This window comes from Antrostomus carolinensis, unplaced genomic scaffold (genome assembly GCF_000700745.2).
Source record: "Antrostomus carolinensis isolate BGI_N321 unplaced genomic scaffold, ASM70074v2 scaffold19444, whole genome shotgun sequence".
Classification (NCBI taxonomy): domain Eukaryota; kingdom Metazoa; phylum Chordata; class Aves; order Caprimulgiformes; family Caprimulgidae; genus Antrostomus; species Antrostomus carolinensis.
In genome coordinates this window covers 5,975-12,772 of record NW_010309043.1, presented here as the reverse complement: position 1 = coordinate 12,772, position 6,798 = coordinate 5,975, and the positions used below count along the sequence as shown (strand labels likewise).

At 46.4% G+C, this 6,798-nt stretch overlaps 1 non-coding gene across 1 annotated transcript in view; it reads left to right on the top strand.

Moving 5' to 3' along the window:
• LOC104523414 (uncharacterized) overlaps positions 1-2,736 on the top strand; it is a 14,142-nt gene extending 11,406 nt beyond the window's left edge. The window contains exon 3 of the transcript XR_003766176.1: positions 1,969-2,736. This is a non-coding gene — a transcript (uncharacterized LOC104523414). The remainder of the gene's footprint in view (positions 1-1,968) is intronic.
• Positions 2,737-6,798: the final 4,062 nt, after the last annotated feature.

Sequence of the window (6,798 nt, the reverse complement as noted above, 5' to 3'; positions counted from 1 at the left end):
TGGACTGGATGATCTTTTGAGGTCCCTAGGTCCCTTCCAATCCCTGACATTCTGTGATTCTGTGATTTTCTTCCATGTTTTGGGTCTATTTGAGCCTTTGAGTTAGGTTTATGTTTGGACTTGATGATCTTAAGATCTTTTCCAACCAAAGGTTTAATAGCATTGATGGCTGCTGGTGTGGAGCATAATGGGGAATGATGGGCCACGGGGCTCCCTCTTGAGCAGGAGGCCAGGGAACCAGGTAAGTGAATCTCCTGGCAATGCCCTGAGCCTCAGCCATCACTGGCTACTGGTGGCTTTCACAGCTCTGAAGCATGTTGGACAAAGCCTTCTGCACCACCAGCTTAGTCTTGTGGTTTTGTCCAAATGCACTGTGGTCCCCTGGAGCGAAGCGATGGATTTGGGCTTCGCTGCCGAGTATTTTGGCATTCCTTCTTCCTCAGTCACAGCTGTTACTTTAAAAAGTGTAATTTTTTTTCTTTCTTTCTGGGTCAGTGGTTGCTGAACTGAAATTAGGGCTGATTGCTCTCCTGGGATGTTCTTTAACGTTCTGAGAAAGCCCTTTTACTAATAGTACTGGGCCGCAGAGAGCTGTTAAAGCACCACACATTCCTGGGTGTGGACCCTCCAGCCAAGAGAGCTCTGCAGTCCCACCATCAGCAGCAGGGACATTTTGGAGCCTTTGTTCCTGACGTGTACCCCAGCTGTGCATCCCAAATCAACTGATTTCTGCATCAAGAAACATCTCTCCCTTTTCTTTTTGTTTTTATTTTACTTTTTTCTTTCCTCCTCCCTCTTTCCAGACAGGCCAGTGACTAGTTGCCCCACCTTGAGTCAGTGCATTCACACATTTTACCACTGCTGAGTTGGTCTCTTCTCCCTACAAGGTGTTGTTGAGCTTTCACACTTGATTGCAGATCTGAGACTCTTGTGTTTCTCCTTTTCTTCTTCTCCTTTGTCAGCCCTTTGCTTGGCTGCTGGGATTTTCCAGGCAAGCGCTGGGGCGATACACCCGGCACACGGGAGCAATGGGAAATAGTCCAGAGGTTGAGGTTTCTGGTACTACATTTGAGGCACTTGTTTTACACAGGATATCTTAGGTGGCTTGTGTGTTGAAAAGTTGGTCTAGTGGAAGGTGTCCCTGCTGCTGGCAGGGGGGTTGGGACTGGATGAGCTTTAAGGTCCCTTCCAACCCAAACCATTCTGTGATTCTATGATTCTAAGTTCAGCTCCAGCTGTTCCTGTGTGGAGAAACAAGGACAGTGGGTCCAATTGGGTCCTCTTTATAAAAAACAGCTGGTGAGGGATGTGACATATCTTCTCCAGACCTTCCCAAGGGTAAAACCTAGGTAGATGCTACTGTAATTCTTGTGTTTGGGATGGGATGGAAGACGTAACGTGTCTGGTCTGCAAGAAGTCCGTATTTTGTGACACTTTTAGTCTGTTCTCCCCCATTGTGTGAGTGTAATTTCAGTACCAATAGCATCGTCTGCTCTTACTTTAAACTCTTGCTGAGGTTACCAGACCAGGTACTCTTGTTCACAGCAGCTGACTTGTGTTGCTTGTAGGATTAGGTGCTTTGTTGCTTTTGCCTCAGAGATTGTTTTCACGATGAATCTATAAGGCTGTGTCCATCAAGGTGTATCTTTAGTTTTGTAAATTGGTTTATTCCAATGTAGAGGATGACATTTATGAGATCAACATACAGAATTCCATGTAGAGGATGAAATTTATGAGATCAACAGTGACAGAAAGGGAAGGGTCTCCCAACCTGGTTTCACCCAAACCTTCCAGATGTGGTTGGAGAAGTTGTGCAAACTCTGTTCCCTGTTTTTTAAACTTTCTACCCAGCTCTGAACTTAAAGCTCCTCGAGAACTGATACTTGTTATGAGCAAGTGCTCCCTCGGTGGATGTTTCTCCTGCCTTCAAGTAGTCATTGACAAACTGTCTGGCTTTTCTCCTTACAGGGTCGCGATTACTGTTCAGAAGAGGAGGATGTCACATAGTGCCAACTCTGCCGCTCGCACCAGGAGTACTACTGTGTAAATAGATTACAACCCAGTCGAGACCTTTTGGAAGTCTTCTAGAGCGAACAGCACTACATACCAGAAGATCATTTCCACATTATATGCTCCATTCAGTTACAGTGTTTCTTAATGAACAGATGAGGAATATTGCTAAAGAACTCGTAAGGAACTGGTTTGCGTTGCTGCTAGTTAAAACTCGTCGCAACTTCTCACTTTTTTCTGTGTCCAGATACGCAGCAGATCCTTAAAAGTTAATCCAAAAGACCTTGTTGATTTTATTGAGGCTTCTGGCCCGTTTTCTATCAGATGAGGTAGTGTCATACCAAGCTTCCATAAGTCAACATTCAAGCATCTAAGAAACACCCTTAAGCTGTCTGTCGGTCCGCGGTGGGGCCGGAGTGCTTATTAATGCTGGTGATTTCAGGCTTTGGAGATGGGATGTTTTTTGCCATGGCAGGCCTTTGTTTCTCTGCTGAGAAGAAGCTGAGAAGCTATTATCCATTAAAAGCATGTTATCACTGAAATACTGGAAGTGATGCAGGAGCAGGAATTTGTATTTTAAGAGGAAAAAGAGTTTCATTTAATAGGTATCTTAATCGAGGACTAAGCTTGCAGTATTGGCTTTGCTGAGCACGAATGGGAGTGTGATCACAATCATTTTGAATCTCTTTTTTTCTAAGAAAATAAACATTTTACTGTTTTTATGTATTCTTGTCTTTTACCATCCCTATAACACAACGGTTTTGAGAATCTGGGGACAAAGGAAGGTAAAACCAGCCCTCCATATCGATGAGCTTGTGGTTCTGATCTCTTATAGCAGTTCTGTGCCAACTGGGGACATCATCCGTTGCGTGTCCTGTAGAGTGTATTTTTCCATTTATATGGAGAGGATATTACCTTCTCAAAAGCAGATGGAATATTTTTAACAAATGCTGTCATGACTTAAAAAAAAAACCCCAACCCAACAAACCCTTAAGGAAAAACCTTTTGTATCTGTTATTTCAAAGGAGCTTGTTACCTGTGCCAATATTTCTTCCCACAGGGCCAGGTTTGCGCTGCATCCCATGGAGAAAGTTGGTTAGGCTGAAGGTTTCTGTATTGTATTGATTTCCTTGCTCTACTGGGTGTGATGTGTGTGGAATAGACCATGAGATGGCATTAATAGCATCATTTTCTGCTGTGGCCAGTGTTTGAGTGGGGCACTCAGCCTAAAGCCCTTTAACATTGGCCATTTTTCACTGGACCTTCTGAAAATCAGATCCCTTTAGAGGGTTTAAAGTCTGTTAAAAATCACCCGTAACTTCTGGAAGTCTCTAAAATACTAGGGATTTTCATGACTAAAGAGATATCCTTCAGTGTTCACTCTGAGTGGGGTTGGACAGTCCATCTCAGAAGGTTGTGTTCCCTGTCAGTGCTGTGCCAGACCAAGAATGTGTCCAGAAAAAAGCTCCTTCCTCACACTTCCTTCCCTGTGCTGGATTTTCCTTTCGAATGGTGGACGGGGCAGTGGGGTAGGGAGGACCCACCAGAGTGAGAGACCCAGGAGTGACCCTGTTGCTCGCACTCAGGTAGGACTGGATGTGAGCACCTCCAGCAGCAGCTTCCCAAGCAGCATGTGCAGTATCAAGTTGACTTCTTAAGGCAGAAGCTGTTTCTGAAGGCTACAAACCACTCAGTCCACCACCAACCTTGGTTCAAGTCGAGTGGTTGCTGTATTGCAGGATTGGAACCACTCAAGCACTACCTGGCTTCAGTAGCTTTCCATCTCAAAGTTCAGTCACAGGGTCCTCTCTGGCAGGTTTCACCACGTGCATCTTTATCCTGTTAGTGGTCACAACTGGCCAGCAAGTTCTGATTTTCCTCAGTCCTCGCTGGATTTCAGCAGTTGCTTTGACCACGCAGCTGTTCCCAAGCTTCCCAACCTCCCTGGAGATGAGGTTTTGCTGCCTTCCTCCCATCACATCATCCTTCTCAGGGCTGGTGGCATCTCTCAGTACTATGGAGCCATTTGAGCTGTTATGAATTCGTCATGGTGCTAAAGCTGTCCTCTTGCATCTGAATTTTTCCATAATTTATGTCAGCTCTTGAGCAGGTAGCCATGCTAAGAAGAGTCGAGAGACTGCACATTTCAATTATTTAAACACTTTAATTAAGTGTTAATTAAATCCTGGGGCTTGATCCAGCAAATTCTTCTCTCAAAAGTACTTTGTGAAGCTTTCGCAGGTAAAAAAGAATGATGGAGTAGGGTCCATCCTTTGGAAACATGGTTCATTTTCTAGATGCCGAAGGTCTCGTGTATAAATGTTCCCGTGCAAACCCCGCGTTACAGACACACCGTGATCTTTCACTCCGTCAGGAGTTTCTTGCAACCACCTATTAGTTTTAGTGTAATTTTTTTTTTTATCGTTGATGGTGGCACCAGAGGGCCTGGGCTTTGTTGGAAGCTTTGGAAGAGAGGAAAACCAATTCCCATCTTACCCATGCACTTGGTGAGACCAGAGCAGCAAGTCTTTTATCTCCTGTATAAATTATAACCTGGCTGATGGTTCTCTAGGTGACAATACTTGTGAGTGCCCAGGTAGACTGTCCTGCTGCTGGTTATGGAGGAATGAGGATGGGCAAGAGGTTTGGAGCACAATCACTAGTTCTCTTTGGAGTTGACATGCTCCCGGACTGCCCCGGGCTGCTGGTGGGACTGGGGTGAGGACAGCAGACTTGAATTTGCTCTGTCCTTCTGCAAGAAACATGAAGAGAATTGAGGTTTTGCAGGAGGTGCTTTGCCTATTCACATCCAGTCAGCAAATCCTTGGCCATGGCAGGTCTTGCAGCCATCAAGCAGAACCCAGGAGCTTCTTGATGGTTTTCGGCTGATTCGCCTTCTTGGTCAGGCAGGAGACTTGGTCTTAAACTCTTTGGGCTGTGGAAAAGCAAAGATCAGCCCTGGTTACTGATTAAAAGGAGTCACGCTTACTGAAACAAACAGAGCAGAAACTTTCTTCTAGTCTTGAATGTCTCCAGTCTGTGAAATGTCAGATGGTTTCTAAGTACTTCAGGCTTTGAGCTGACGTCCTTCTCTCAGCACCTCAACTACTGAGGTGTCTGCTCTGCTTGTTGAAGCAGGAGAAACATCTCCTCAAGCCCTGAGCAGCAACTTGATACAAAAACATATCCAGACCAAGTGTAGGGACCTGACAGGACCTGTGTAGCATTTGGGAAAGGAATGGGAACCTCCAGACCTCCGTGTAAGAAGTTGCACGTGCCACAGGCAGACCCACAAGGTTGCTCGGACCAATGTTGCTTTTGAACCTGCTTTCTTTCTTCCATCTTTGCAAAGTCCTTGTAAATTTTGTTAAAAGTCTAAATATACGCGGCGGCTGAAGATATAAAATCATACAAGCAGGTTACTGTAGCTTGGAACACATCTCCCTGGAAGGCACGCTGCCACGTCGCGTTACTCTGCTCAGATACCTCCAGCGGGGTGGGAGGGAGGATGGTGGGAAGCTGAAACTGCTCGTAGCTAATGTGCTGTGCTCAGCTGTAAATGGGGTTTTCAAGATTTCTTATAAAAGAAATATCAAGAGAAGAGTTTGGGGCCAAACTTCTCTTTAGGAGAATAATCATAATAAGCTCTGAGTCATGTTCTCAGATCTTGGAGGAGATTGTGGTGAAGGGGTTCAACCTTCTTCCCTTGACGTGCCTCTTCCTTCCTCTAAAGCCCTTGGAGCTGTGCTGGTTTTCCTCCTTGCCCCAAGCATTAGCCCCGGGTAGGAGCAAGGAGAGGAACTGAGGAGTGGGAAGAGTTGCCCAAGAGGCCAGTGGCCATCTTGAGATCCTACCTTATGCTGTGGCCGGTGCGTGCCAAAGCCTCCCACATCATCATCGTCATTCTCCTAACAAGGAGGGCTTGCTGGGGGCTGCTGAGGTTGCACATGGATGCTCTTCAGGGCAATTTGGGTGCAGTTTGATGTGGTGCTCATGGGATGTGTTTGACCTGGAGAGGGACACCTGGAAAGGAAAGTTCTCTTAATTGGCTGGCTGGCTGTCACATTTTTGTCTCCATCACTGGTAACCAGGGAGAGAGACACATTTTTGTCTTCAGTTCAGTTTTGTGAGGTTTTGGCTCCTCCAGTCACTGTCTGTCTCCATGTTCTATCTGTTGTGACACAAACGCTTTGACGTAAAAAGATGATGTCTTTGGGTTATTTTAAATTATTATGAGTTTCTCTTCACCTGTGGCCCCTCCCAAACCCTTCCACCCTCCATACAGCTCACCAAGGGGGCAGGTCTGGGCGTGGTGGGCAGGAGGAGGTGGAGGCTTTACCCTCCTACGTGAAATGTGGTCGCGTGTGTCAGGCTCAGGGATTTTCTACTCTGGTCCAAGGAGGAGCTGCCCTTTCTGCGTCCCACTTGCGTCCTTGTTCTGAAGGCTGGCGTGTGGTACTCCTGAGCTTCCTCAGGGGTGAGGGGATATCCTGCTCTTGGTGTTGCTTTGCCTTGACATCATCACCCTGTAACCAAGAGCAGCGTTTGACCCAGGGTGTGCTTAGAGTCACAGGAGGCTGCACCTGAATTAGATTAAAGAAACCCCCAACCATTTGAGTGCCTTTTTCATCGGGGGAGGCTGCGGATCACGTCACATCATTCAGATGCCAACACTTGTACTCTTTTCCCCTCGGGACCCTTGTCAGGAGATGTTCTGAGCCAGGTCTCTACGTGCAACGTGCACCCTTTGTGCATCCGTGCAACCAGTGTCCCTGCAGAGCAGGAGCG